Here is a 13649-nt window from a genome sequence, read left to right on the forward strand (position 1 = left end):
CAAGAGTCAGACGCTCATCCAACTCAGCTCCCCAGGTGCCCCCAAAACCTGTTCTTGTTTTAGCTTGTCATACTGACAGGTAAAATGTGAACACAGATACACCAACTACATTACGAGACCCTAAGAACTTCATCTGTGGACGTTCAAGGACCAAACTGTAGGAAGACAAACCAGTGGTCTCACGGCTTGTATTGATTGTCTGTGTGTAATATCTATACTACAGAAGTACAATTCTACCCAATTATGAAATACACTGGGCTAGCAATGTCAGGCTTCCACCTGTTTACATGTTATCTAGAAGTTGTGGGGCACCTGGGTGGCTCAGTCGGCTGAGCGTCTGACTTCAGCTCCGGTCACGATCTCGCGGTTGGTTCGTGAGTCCAAGCCCCACATCAGGCTCTGTGCTGACAGCTCAGAGCCTGGATGCTGCTTGAGATTCTGCGTCTCCCATTCTCTCTGCCCTTCCCCCACTCATGGTCTCTCTCTGTCTCTCTCTCGCTCTCTCTCAACAATAAATAAACATTAAAAACAAAATACTTTAGAAGTCGCCATGGAGTTTCACTCTTCCTCCCTCTCCCGATGCTTTCCCAGTCTTTCATACTCTCAGAGTAGATGAAGAAGGTAGTTCGCCTTTCTATTTAAATGGTACTTTGAGTTTAACGTTAAGTTGAGACCCGGTCTGGAATACCACGCCATCCGACAGCGGTGAGACTTTATTGCTCTAAAGGCATACTTCGTTGCCTGCTGTTGAAGTCTGTCCCCCTTCAGATCTGAAAGCAAGCAGAGCAAAGTGCTTCCTCATCCATGGTATATGCTAAAATCACAGGTGGGGAGGTGTGAAGAATTTTTGTTTTCCTCACCGTCTTTACGACGTTAATGATTCTCTCTACGAAACCACGTCATTTTGCATAAAATTAAAAATTCATCGCCTGTGAAACCCATACCGTGTCCCAGCAAACCAGTGACTACCTCTGAAATAAGTATAGTCAATGCTGTTTGCACTTTTCCAGACAAACAAGGGTAAAGAACTTTAAAAATTCTTTGACCCTGCTTTTTGCCATCTGAATGGTCATGGTTGAGTGGAAAATCAATGAAGTGCTGTGAGAATTGCACCTCAGTGTTGCCGACGAGGCACACAAAAATCCAACTTTTCACATGAGATGAAGATTGCCTTTGCTTCATTTACTCTCTTAAGACACATTAAAATCAAAGCTATCACCCCGTTTGGCCATCTGTCAATGCTCACTACACAGTAAGTGGGTCGACTTTGTTCCTGGATCACCAGAATAGGAGGATGTTTTGTTGTTGTAATAAATGGTTTTAGGCTTAAGAGACGGAAATAAATCAACGCAATTTATAAAGTTGGGATGGAAATGTTAGATGCAGTTTTCTAAACTACAGAGAATTATATATGGATGAGTTGCAATAAATAAAGCATAGCTTTAGCAGTTTACAAAATAAATGATAAAGATGAAAAAAAATTAATGTCTAGCCCTTTATTTGGAATCATCTCCTGACTTCACAGAATGCATGCAACCGTCCTTTGCTCATTAAATTGCAAATTTCATGTTTGAATGTCCTATGGTAAATAATGGCTCCCAATTTCCTTCTTCAAGTTCGATTTCCAAAGTTTTGTTTAGAGGCGCCCCAAAACCTGAAAACCTAGTTTCTGAAGTTTCCCAGACAATTGTTCTCCTGTTTATTAACAATGCACTGCCTTTTAACAATGGCTTGTATTTTCAGACTGAACGGACTGAGTCCAGGCTGCTGACCCTGAACTCAGTAAAAGACAAGCACTTGCTCTGCAGGTGCCGATTAACAGAACTTGTGTGGCCAACATCTTCAGAGCTGTTCCAGGGAACAGGGACACCCTGGGCAAGCTGACAGGCATGTAGGGGTTCTTGTTCTTCCCACAACCAAACTCCAAGTCGACTTCCTTGGTTCACCATTTGCAGTAGAGGAGGCTCTGGTCTATGTTGGTGGATTCGACCAGGCACAAAGGAGTACTGAGGCGTAAGCAACTGTCTAATAACCAGTCAGCCACAGAGTCTTTCATACAAAGATTTGTGATGTAGTCTACTGGAAAAATAGGAACCACAGCACCATAAAATGTGTAATATTGGGGGCAAAAAAAAAAAACCCTCCGAATAATGTAAATCTCCAAACAAAAATGGTTTCCTCTGAAAAGGGACATCTTTTCTTGTCAAGACTCTGTTTTGGCGAAAGAAAAAGCTCGAATTCTAATATTATCACTACGTCTCTGAAAACAGAGTAAAATAATGATAAAAATACAATGGTATTTCCTGAAATGTGTTCCAAGGAACACTAATTCTACTAGTTTATAGGTATTCTGTTTTAGGCAGCTCTTTATAAAATCCTTACTTAATATTTTTGGAGGGAGACACAGGCTTATTTAAACACCCAAGGAAATCCCACCATACAGACGTGTAGTTAACTTTTTCAATTCAGCTTTTGGCAGAACAAATTTTTGACGAACTCCTTTTGTAAATTGCAACCGATGACAACTGAGATAATTTTCCAGAGGAGATTATGGCAGCCTCCTTATCACTTTCAAGAATGCCCCTACGATTCATAAAAGTTGATTTCTTTAATACCCTCACTGTTTTCAGCCCTCCTCACCGTGGTTTACCGGAAGAAAGTTGTATCACCTTGATAAATTGCTATTATTTTATTTCCAATTACTGTAGCAGCAAGAAGCTAGTGGTAGCCCCAGCGTCTGCCAGTAATGAATAGAAAGGTAAAATGTGGCATATGCATGAGATAGAACGCTCTTCCGAATTCAGACGGGGGAACGAATTTTATATGTTGCAGCCTGGAAGTTCTCAAAGATACAATGTTAAGTGAAATGAACTTGGAAAAGGATAGGATTTATGGCACAAGGCTATTGAAATGAAAACAAAAATTAAAAAAAAACATTTTCAATAATATGAATACCTATATTATACATTATTAATGTTGCGGATGCTATGTGTGAGGCACGTATACCTAAATAGATGTATGGGATGTGGCTTGGAAAGAAATGCGTTCAACGTACTACAGTTGGATGCCTATGGTGGAAGAGAGACGAGCTAGTAGGCAAATGGAAAGTGGAAAATTAGGTAAAGGAAAATTAGGTGAAGGAAAAATGCAACGCAATGCAGCAAAATAAAATGGCCTTCTTCGGACCAAGGGTGACTCTGCCATTGGTCATTTCTGGGCGCTCCAGGTCCAGAAGAAAGAAAAATCGAAAGGCTGAGGGTGATTCTCATGCAGCTGTTCCACGTTCCACAGTATGAAAGACACAGATGCACTTCCTTGGTCCGTCTCTGGGAGTTCCTTTCTCTACAGCTCCCTCACGGAGCGACAAGACAGGCACATTTCGGGGTTACTCAGCTCCCCCGGGCGGGATCCAAAAGGCCAAATGTTCTTGCGTCTCTAGAAGGAATGCGGATTTCGGATCTAGGTTGTAGACAGTGATCTGAGTTACTCACAAATCCAGGCTCTTGCCCTGAACGTCGGTGAAGCATGGGTTCTATGAGTAAATGATAGTAAAGTCACCTGCATCGTTAAGCCTCAGGCTGCTTTTCATTCCAGGGCCACTCTCCTCTGCTGGCTCTTCTCTGGGGCAAGCTGCAGTTGCTAGGCCTGCTTGTCCTTTCTCTTTGAGTTTCTATATCTGTATCTGTATCTTTCCATCTCCATCCCCATCCCTGTCCCCATGTCCATGATCATGTCCACTTGGATATCTGCTTATTTCTATACCTGTAGCTGTTACCTATATCTATGCCTATCCTTATACCTACACCCACCTATAGCTGTATCTATTGGTGTACCTATAGCTAACTCTTGGAATAGGGCCTGGCATGTAGCAGGTGCTCCAAAACGTTAATAATTGTTATTTGTTTTGTTTATTTGTTTACTTAAACCTGCTATTACCCACCTTTTTCCTTGGGAGTTTCGCGTCCCAGATTATCAACTATGGAAAAGGACACAATTTCCTGCTCGCCCTTGGAACAGTCATTTGTATGGATATTTAACTGTTCATCCCTGAGGGAAACAGACCAAGAAAAATAAAAATAACAAAGTTGCGGGAGCACCTGGGTGGCTCAGTCCGTAAAGCGTCTGGCTCTTGATGTCAGTTCAAGTCATGATCTCACAGTTCTTGGGATTGAGTCCTGCGTGCTTGGGATTCTCTCTCCTCCCTCTGCAGCTCTCCTGCTCATGCTCTATTTCTTTTATCTCCCTCTCTCTCTCAAAATAAATAAATAAACTTAAAAAAATACGAAGCTGTGGAACGTAGTACGTAGTTACTAAAACATCACACATGGTTCCTACAGTATCGTCTCCAGTTTCTGACTCCGTTGTTGAGATGATAACCAAGAACTCACTGGCCTTTCCTTTTATTACCTTGAGGATGACGTTTATCAAGTGTCTCCCTTACCCGTTCCTTCACCTAACATTTCCATGCGACACGAAAAGCACACACTCAGAGCCCTTGGCAGTAAAAGCCTTGAACCCCAGTAATGCTACATCATTTACAGTTGGCGGTATGTTCTTCTGGCTTATGCTCCTGGAATCTAAGTGAATCCATGCACTTTGTCAGATGTCACTTGAGAGGAAAAAGTTTATCTGGCTATGCTTCTTCTAAATATCCACCATAATTCTGACATTGTACGGGTTTAGTGGTGTTTCTTTGGGTCCACTGTGCTTTTTCTCCTCTGAGAGCACCCAGTGCCCAGGTTGGTTCACCCCTCCAGACTCCTCCTGGAGATTTATGGAGAAGAGCAGGATCTGACCATCTACAGGGCTTCTTCCCCCACAGCGGATGCCTTCTGGAAACTGTCTGTTGCCCTTATGACAATTGTCAGTGTGTTCAGAGAACTTGTATGTGCTCAGTCGGCCGGGCTGTCCAGATACCTGGTTCTGAAGTTGTCTTACAACTAGGATCAGAAGGCAGCATTGAAATCCAACTATCTTGCTTTGAGTCCCAATCTTCCAGCCTAATTCCTCAATAATTTGAATCCTACTTTATTTATTCATTTGTTTACTTATTTACATTTATAACTTTTTGACATGTAAAAAGCTGTACATAATTAATATATACCAATTGATGAGTTTGGAGATAAGTGTATACCCATGAAGCTCTCCACAAAGTATTCCATAAACCTATCCATGACCTCCCAAAGTTTTCTCCATTCTTTTTAATTATTATTATTATTTTATTTTTTTGTAATAAAGGCATTTAAATAAGAGCTACCTTCTCAGCAAAATTTTAAGGATACAATACAGTTGACTATAAGCATCATGTTTCTCTGTAGGATGTATTCATCTTACGTAACTGAAATTTTGTGCTCTTACTGATATCTCCCCATTTCCTCCTCCCTCCAGGCCCTAAAAGCCACCATTCCACTCTCTGCTTCTGTGAGTTGGACTGTTTTATATTTACGTTTTAAGTGGTACCGTGTAGGATTTGTAAGCAGCAGATGACTGGACAAAGGAAATGTGGTATGTCCCCTGGACATCATGGAGGACGTTATGCTAAGTGAAATAAACCAGACGCAGACGAACCCAATTCCTATATGATGTTCAATCATTTGGACAAGCTTCACCGGTTTGTGACCGTACCCCCCTTCAATCTAAAATTTTCCATTCATGTTTTCTTTTGCCACATTCACCGTACCAGTACGTTGGCATGGACTCTGCTTATGCGGTCATTCACCTGACCCTTTTGGGTTTGGTGTAACTCTTGCCCCTGTCGGTTTTTACCCTCATTAGGATCTACCTTGGCCTGTTGCTTCACCTGTTCTATTCCTAAGACCGGGCCGGTTTGGGCACTACGATTTTATATACACACACACAGAATTACATATTATAGTACAATGATATATCACGCACGCACACATACATGTATATAAATAATTTTGCTGATGTGCTAAAAAAGAATCCCCTACCACCAAAAATAAAACTACCATATCCTGTGTATGTATTTCCTCAGCACCCCCTCCTTAGCAACAATTTTAATTTTCCCTCCTCAGGCAATAATGAATGTACAGCACCGGAAGACAGATGTAGATGGAAATAACATACCCCATTGGGGCATGCAAACAATTATGATGGCGCAGAATTTTGTTTGAACTTAGTGACTGTATGTAGAATCCCCATATTAGGACATATAGTTGACATGCAACCTCAGGACACAGTAGGCTATTTTATATAAATCATGTCCCAGGAAATCTAACATAATGTTACACCAACTACTCTGAAAAGGGCATCACTGTCACACAGAAGTGTATCTTATGATAAAAATTACTTTTTCCCAATTTTCTGGATTGAGGGTCTGTATTGCAAAGATGGAAAAGAATATTAGTATAAAACACAACACTGCATGTATTTTTGGTGGTTGAGGTCCTCAGAACATTAAAAAGAAAAAAAAATCATGCAAAAGAAAATTAGGTTAGAACACATATTTTGAGGCATTTAGCGCATTTTGAAGGTGAATGCGTGTATTCCTAGGCTTTGGATCAGAATGCTAATGGAAGTTCTTCCCAAGGTGAAAGAGACAATGCAAGGAAAAGAATCAGCTGTTCTTTGCGTCCGCTGGTGACACAAATCAGAACAAAAGCAAAAGCTGCAGAGGGTATTGGGGGTCATTAATGCCTTTCATATAAGCAGAGTGAAAAGAAAGATGGCCACCCTCAAACACTTTTGAATCGGAGGTAACTTTCATTTCATCCATTCTGCTCCTGAGAAGTTGACATTATAATAATGAAAACATGTCAGGTTGGTGAGATTTAAATGGAGCTTGCACATTTGCTAGCATTGCTGGCTGCCTCGGTACTTTTGTTGATGAAATGAAGTGCTTTACAATATTAAATCATTATTTCATGCCACTCGTATTAACGTTTAGAAGGGCATTGCCAATTATATTACACTATTTCTTATAGTTGATTAACATCGTAGAGCTGATAATGTCCCATTTGTGGGGTAAGACCCTGAGATTCTTTTTAGAGGAAGAGGAAAGATTATTTATAACATATTTATTTTTGCTTCTGGATTTTGAGTTAGATGCACCTTTTTCAAATAGGCTAGAGTGGGCGAGGGAGGAGACAGAAGAAAGCAAAAATAAGAGAGAGATGGAGAGATCCCACAGGTTTCCAAGGAGCATTCTGTTTTCCCTGTTTTTCCTAAGAGCACTTTCATAAAGACCCTGCATGGAGCATTGAAGGGGAAAAGAAAGAACCTGGGAAAGGAAAATAGGTCGTAGTAGTTGCTAATAAGCCCTCTGGAACAGACGGGGTGTCTTATGGTCTCTGACATTACCTGGCTGTCCTCATAGTGACATGAGTTCTGTGATCCTCACTTCACATGCTTTTCTTGAGAGAAGGCTTAGTTTTGAAAGAGATGCAAAGAAGAATCCACAAAACCTTTTCCCCAATGTTAACTTTACCACCCCCCCCCGAAATTTTCTCCAGTCTTTAAAAATATATACAATAAGTTTAAAATATTATAGAGAAAAAAATTATGAGTAGCAATTTGGTCGGAAAGGTGAGGAGGAGCATGGATAGATACCTTGGCAATTGGTCACCTGTTCATGTCTGGGAGTGGCCTTTCCAGATGTTTTTGGCATCTCTCAAGGCATCGGAGCTACATGCTGAGGATAGCAACCAAGCACATTTTGCCTTCCTAATCTGAAAGCTTCAGAATTGAGTGAATTACTCATAGACATCTCGATGGAAGCAGCAGTTAAATGTTGAAAAAGACTCTCACTTTGCTTTTCTTTATTTGTCATGTGCTCCACTGGCCCGTCTGTTCAAATTGTCTTCAACAAAGTAGAAATAGTATTTCTATTATACTATTCTCTATACTATTGCCAATGGTATTTCTAGAGCAGTTATTAAGACTATCCAAAAACCATCCATAAGAGGATATATTTGATCAAAAAATGCAATAACAATGGAAGAAATCTTATCTTTGAACACTTAACAATTTAATGATTATATTGAGTACTCACGCTGCCCCAGACCTTGGTCCCAGACATTGTTGTAAGTTTTTCATGTGTGTTAACTCATATCAACCTGTTTTTTTTTTATTTTTTTAATCTTTGTTTATTTTTGAGAGAGAGACAGCACATGAGCAGGGGAGGAGCAGAGAGAGAGGGAGACACAGAATGCGAAGCAGTCTCCAGGCTCCAAGCTGTCAGCAAAGAGCCTGACACGGGGCTCGAACTCACAAACTGTGAGATCATGACCTGAGCCAAAGTCGGACGCCCAACCGACTGAGCTACCCAGGCACCTATCATATCAACCTCTTAACAACACTATGTTAGTTTTTAAGAAATTCAAGCACATTGAATTTAATTTGCCCAAAGTTATCCATGTGTGGTAAGTGGTGGAACAGGGAGTTAGGCCAGGCAACCTTGGATCCCATGTTAGACTTCCTTCCCCATTTTTTGCAAGACTAGTAAAAGAGAAGACAGAAATGTTATCTGACTTCAATAACTGCTATCTTGATGATAGAGTAGTAAGAGTTTATCATATGATCATATCAATTTACCCATCACTAAACTCATCTTTTTCATTAAAACTGATGTTGACAAACTTTCTCTTTTCACTTTCTGTTGAAGACATCGCTATCTTTGTAGTAACGTGTACTCACAATGTCTGACACTCCACACTCTTGTCTATTACCAAATTCCTTTTCATCTTTCAAGATTTAGCTGAAGAATTACTCCTTCTGTGAATCCCTTGCCAGGAAGGTTGTATTTCTCTTACATTTTGGTCTTCCAATGGTCTGTTTCTCTTGGTTCCCCAACACTGGTGTCTACATCAAATACTTCATAATCACCCTGGAGATCCCTCACCAACCCTCAGAGATTCAGGCTCAGCCTGTCTGCTCCCAAATTCACTTATATTTCCCTCCCCTCTTCCTGCTCCCATATCTTCATCTAGCCCCTTGAATATTTACTTCTGGAACTCAAAGCTATAACTGACAAAAAGGACGTGCTCAACAAATACTACTGAAGGAATGAAGAGAAATAATAACTCAGATCAAGTTGACGCCAGAGAGATTTTCAGGAAAACAAATTCTAGAATCTACGTCAGCATTAACTTAGCTCAATCATAATTGTTCATCATAAATGTCACAATATCAATCACTTACAAGAATGACTTAAATTCGGTAAGAAATAATTCCATTATATTCTATAAATTCTACTTATGAGCACAGAAACTTTCATGGTCATTTCAAATGAACGTTTTACATCTGTAACACATATAGGGTTAACTTGGTTATCTGGAAGGAGCAGATTTCTAGAATGACTCTATTCAGAGTTCTGAACAAATGAAGCTTATTGTACTAAAATTCCGTGAGATTAAAAATTGTTGCTCTATAGAAAGAATTCTGTTCATTTATGAAAAATAAATAATAAAGTTTAAGCCATTTTCAATGTTAAAAGTCTCTAAACATACAGAAAAGTAAAAGATACCTATATAAATGTTAACCTTTTCTACACTGGCTGGACCACGTCATCATAATGCTTCTCCTTAAATGCTTCAGCGTACAACCTCCCAAACAACACTGACCTTATCCTACATAAGACCAATGCCATTATCACAGCTAACAGTATTAACAGTGTTTGAAAATCATCATCCAACGCTTAACCCATATTCAAATTTCAGGCTATTGTTATTAAAGTCTCTTTGGTAGTCATTTAAAAAAATCATAATCATTCAAGGATAATTTGCTGGAATCATCTATTGCTTCTTAAGTTTCCTTCATGCATAAATCATCATTGACTTTGAAGGGACAGAGACAATTGTTTCTTAGAATGTTTTGCCTTTTGATTTGTCTGATAGTTTTCTCATTGTTTTTTTTTTTTAAACTTACTCCTTTTTCGTTGGTATTTCCCATCATCTGAGTTAGCTGATTGAATTCAGGTTAAACATCTTTGTAAGGAATAGTCACAGGTGAAGTTGCCGCTTTCACGTTGCATCATATCAGTAGGTACACAACGTCTGGTTGTCCTCCAAATAATTTGATCAGCAGGCAATGGTATAAAGTCAGCATCACTTGCAAAGAAGGACACAGATCTGGTCGCTTTGCTATGAGCAAACCTTAAAAGCCTCATTTTCCAAAGACAGCTCTCCCATTGTCTCTGCCATAATTTCTGGAATGTCGACGTTTTCCCCCTTTGTTTATCCTGAGCTATCAGAAACCTTTGATGATACGACTAACATATTAAAAACCACTCTCTGCCATTTACACTTTATCTTGATCCGTATTATTGGATTATATAGCCAATGATTCAGCAAGGTACTTGAGGGAGGACAGCAGTGAGCATATGTATCTTAATGGAAGAGAGAAGTGCACAAGAGTGGAAATTAGATAGTCTGGTTGGCAGATAGTACCAGGGTTTCTTAACAGTTATTTTGTGGTGGGATGGGCAATTAGTGTAGACAGAGAAGTTAAATAGGGGGTGGGGAGTTAGCAGTGAGGTGTGAAAAGAATATTTTTAAAGGTCTGGAAGGATTCTTATCAACTCTACATGTGCATCGCAGCTCCAACCTGTGAATGTGTTACAGTAATGCTCAGTCTTCCCCAGGAGTTGTCCCACGTCCCCACACAACTGACCAACTATGCTACCTTTTCCTTTTGGCTCTCCTTCTCCCAACAGAAACACGACTTGAGAATACTCATTAGGACCAACTAACGATCCTCATATACTTTTCATACGTTTTATTTTTTCCACCCAAAGCTGCTATGCTTTAAATACTTTTGCTTATTTATGTCTATCTTCTGGATGAAGGCAAGGCTTTGGATGACCTTGGTCATTCTTCTATCTACAGAGCTCAGGAAAGTTTCAGTAAACGTGGTCACTGTTGAATGAAGGAATGAATGAACGACCTGGAGACAGGCTGGAAGCTTTATTTTCTGTTGCCTATACTCCTTTGCATCGTTAATACTATCGACTGCTTTTAGTGGAATTTATTGGACGATGATGCACAGACTAAAAGAATGTGAAATGTGTTTTCATGAAGTCAGTACCTTGCAGTTCTAAAGAAAGTACACACCTTTCTCATTTACCTGGAGGGACTGTCTCTAGGTGTCTCTTCGATTATTTTAAGTGTATTTTCTGTGATGAGGCACTTCGGATATAAGGACAGAGCAAGAGCTCAAACTTGTTTTTTCCCCTGCGATGTTTTGTTCCTCTGGTAACAGTACACATCAAATTGAAGGGATTGTGGGCATACACAGAAACTCCGAGCAACAATTTTTTCATTTGTTAGATGAAATGCAAGTCCACTTAGAAAAGAGTCTTCCCGCATTTCTCCCAGGAGAAAAGAGTGAATGAGTAAAGAATAAAGAGTTATGGATGTTGACCTTTGAAACTCTCCCCAAAGCTGCATGACCACTGATGGGATGACATAAAAAGTCATTTCCCTTATAATGAGATACCAAGCGGCCCCGTCTTCTTTTAAAACCTGGCATTTAAAAATACATTTACTTCTATTATGTACTGGCCTAACTTGCACAGGCTATTGCATATGACATATTACCCGAGCAGATGTTTTAGACAACATGCTGGCAGCGGTACAAGTGAAGAATAAAGTTTATAGTTTTGTTCCTTCAATCTCAGAATCCCACAATTGAGAAAGCTTTTTTATCTGGCAATTTATTGCAAATGTTATGTAAACTGCCCATTAATTTTATGCCTACTGTGCAGCAGACTCTTTAATATGAAAAAGTAGGGGAGACGTAGACATCCAGATGAGTTTCTTCCATAGGACGTCTTGTCACGTTAGCAGAATCTTTTGTAGCCAATTTGCCTTTGACCTTGTGACCTTACGGGTGAGGAGGCAGGTGAAAGGGACGTCCAGATATGTAGGGAATTGTATTTCTCGATACTAAAGGGGGGAGAGTGGAAGGGGAAGAATCAGGAAGGTAAGATATGATGGTAGGAATTTTTATAATTGTGTCATTTTGACTATTCCTAGCTTTTAGAAGAAGTGAAGAGCTTTAAAACAAAACAAAACAAAACAAACCCACCCCGTTCCAGGGAAACGGTGGCATTCGTTTTACTGTCATGACCTCTACTGCAATTTATATTATGAACACAAAATAAGCCTGTTTAATATTTCATTAAAATGTATAAAGTATAAACATACAGCATTATGTTACATAATGCATTTGCAAGTTGATATTCAGATGTGGGAGATTTCTGTATTCATGAAGGAATGACCTTCATACCCCGCTGGCGGCTCACCAGTTTATGCAATCCTACAACATTTTTATTTTATTTATGTGCCATATGAAAATATGACATTCATACCATCATCTCTAACAAATGTATTATCAATCGGAGAGGGCACAAAACCATCGCTGTATTCGCTGGGCTGCTGGCACAGGCCTTTGCCCCAATGACTTGGAATGCCACCTCAAAGCTGTGCATCTGCTTAAGTATTTGCATATGGAGTTCTGAAATTTGCCTTTCCTTATCCAAACTGGTAGAACGATCATTTAAAAATGGAAAAGACATGATTATTCATGCTATATGATCAACAAGGAACGTTCTTAAATGGCAGAGAAGTGGAAATTTGGAGAACTGCATGGAAATTAGTGAATTCCAAGTCAATTAATAAAACGCCACCACCGCCATCATGCAATCAGGACGTATGAACAATTTCTGAGTTTCACATGGGGAATTCATCAAGATAAACAGATGTTCACTCGACACTATGATCTCTCCTCCTTCAAGCGGCACTGATTCTGTTCTGTCTAATCATTTAGTTGCCAATTCTGATCCAATAGGAGGCCCTGAAGAAGCCGACCACGTACATGAATTGGCTGCCTTTTCTCCGGTGGCGGGACCAAAGGAGCAGATTTAGATTCAGCAAAATCAGTGGGGGGAAAATCAGTGGGGGAAAAATCAGTGTCGTAAAATTGCTTAGCAGTTTGGATACTGCTCCTGATGGGGCTTAGAGTCAAAGATGTAAAAACAAAAAATTATCTAACGGGGCACCAGGGTGGCTCGGGCAGTTGAGTGTCTGACTCTTGGTGTTGGCCCAGGTCGTGATCTCACAGTCTCGTCAGTTTGAGCCCCATGTCTGGCTCTGTGCGGGCGGCACGGAGCTTGCTTGGGATTCTCTCACTCCCTCTCTCTCTCTGCCCCTGCCCCACTCCTGCTGTCTCTCTCAAAATAAATAAATTAAAAATTTTTTAAAAAGAAAAATTATTTAAGAAATGAAAATTTTTAAAGAAATTGAAGTTACATACACTTTAAGATGTAAGAAAAATTATTTAAGAAATTATTTGAAAATTTTTAAGAAATTTAAGTTACATATACTTAAAAAATTTAATTTTTTTAAAGTTTTTATTTAAATTCCAGTTAACATACAGTGTAATGTTGGTGTCAGGTGTATAATGTAGCGATTCAACACGTCCATACAACCCCGGTGCTCATCACAAATGTACTCCTCTATCCCCATCACCTGTTTAACCCATCTGCTCACCCCCCTTCCCTCTGGTAACCCTCAGTTTGTTCTCTAAGAGCCTGTTTCTTGGTTTGCCTCTCCCTGTTTTTCCACTTTGCTCATTTGTTTTGTTGCTTAAATACATATGCTTTGGCAGACCCCATAAGCAATAGTACTTTT

Source organism: Felis catus, chromosome F2, assembly GCF_018350175.1.
Source record: "Felis catus isolate Fca126 chromosome F2, F.catus_Fca126_mat1.0, whole genome shotgun sequence".
Lineage (NCBI taxonomy): Eukaryota > Metazoa > Chordata > Mammalia > Carnivora > Felidae > Felis > Felis catus.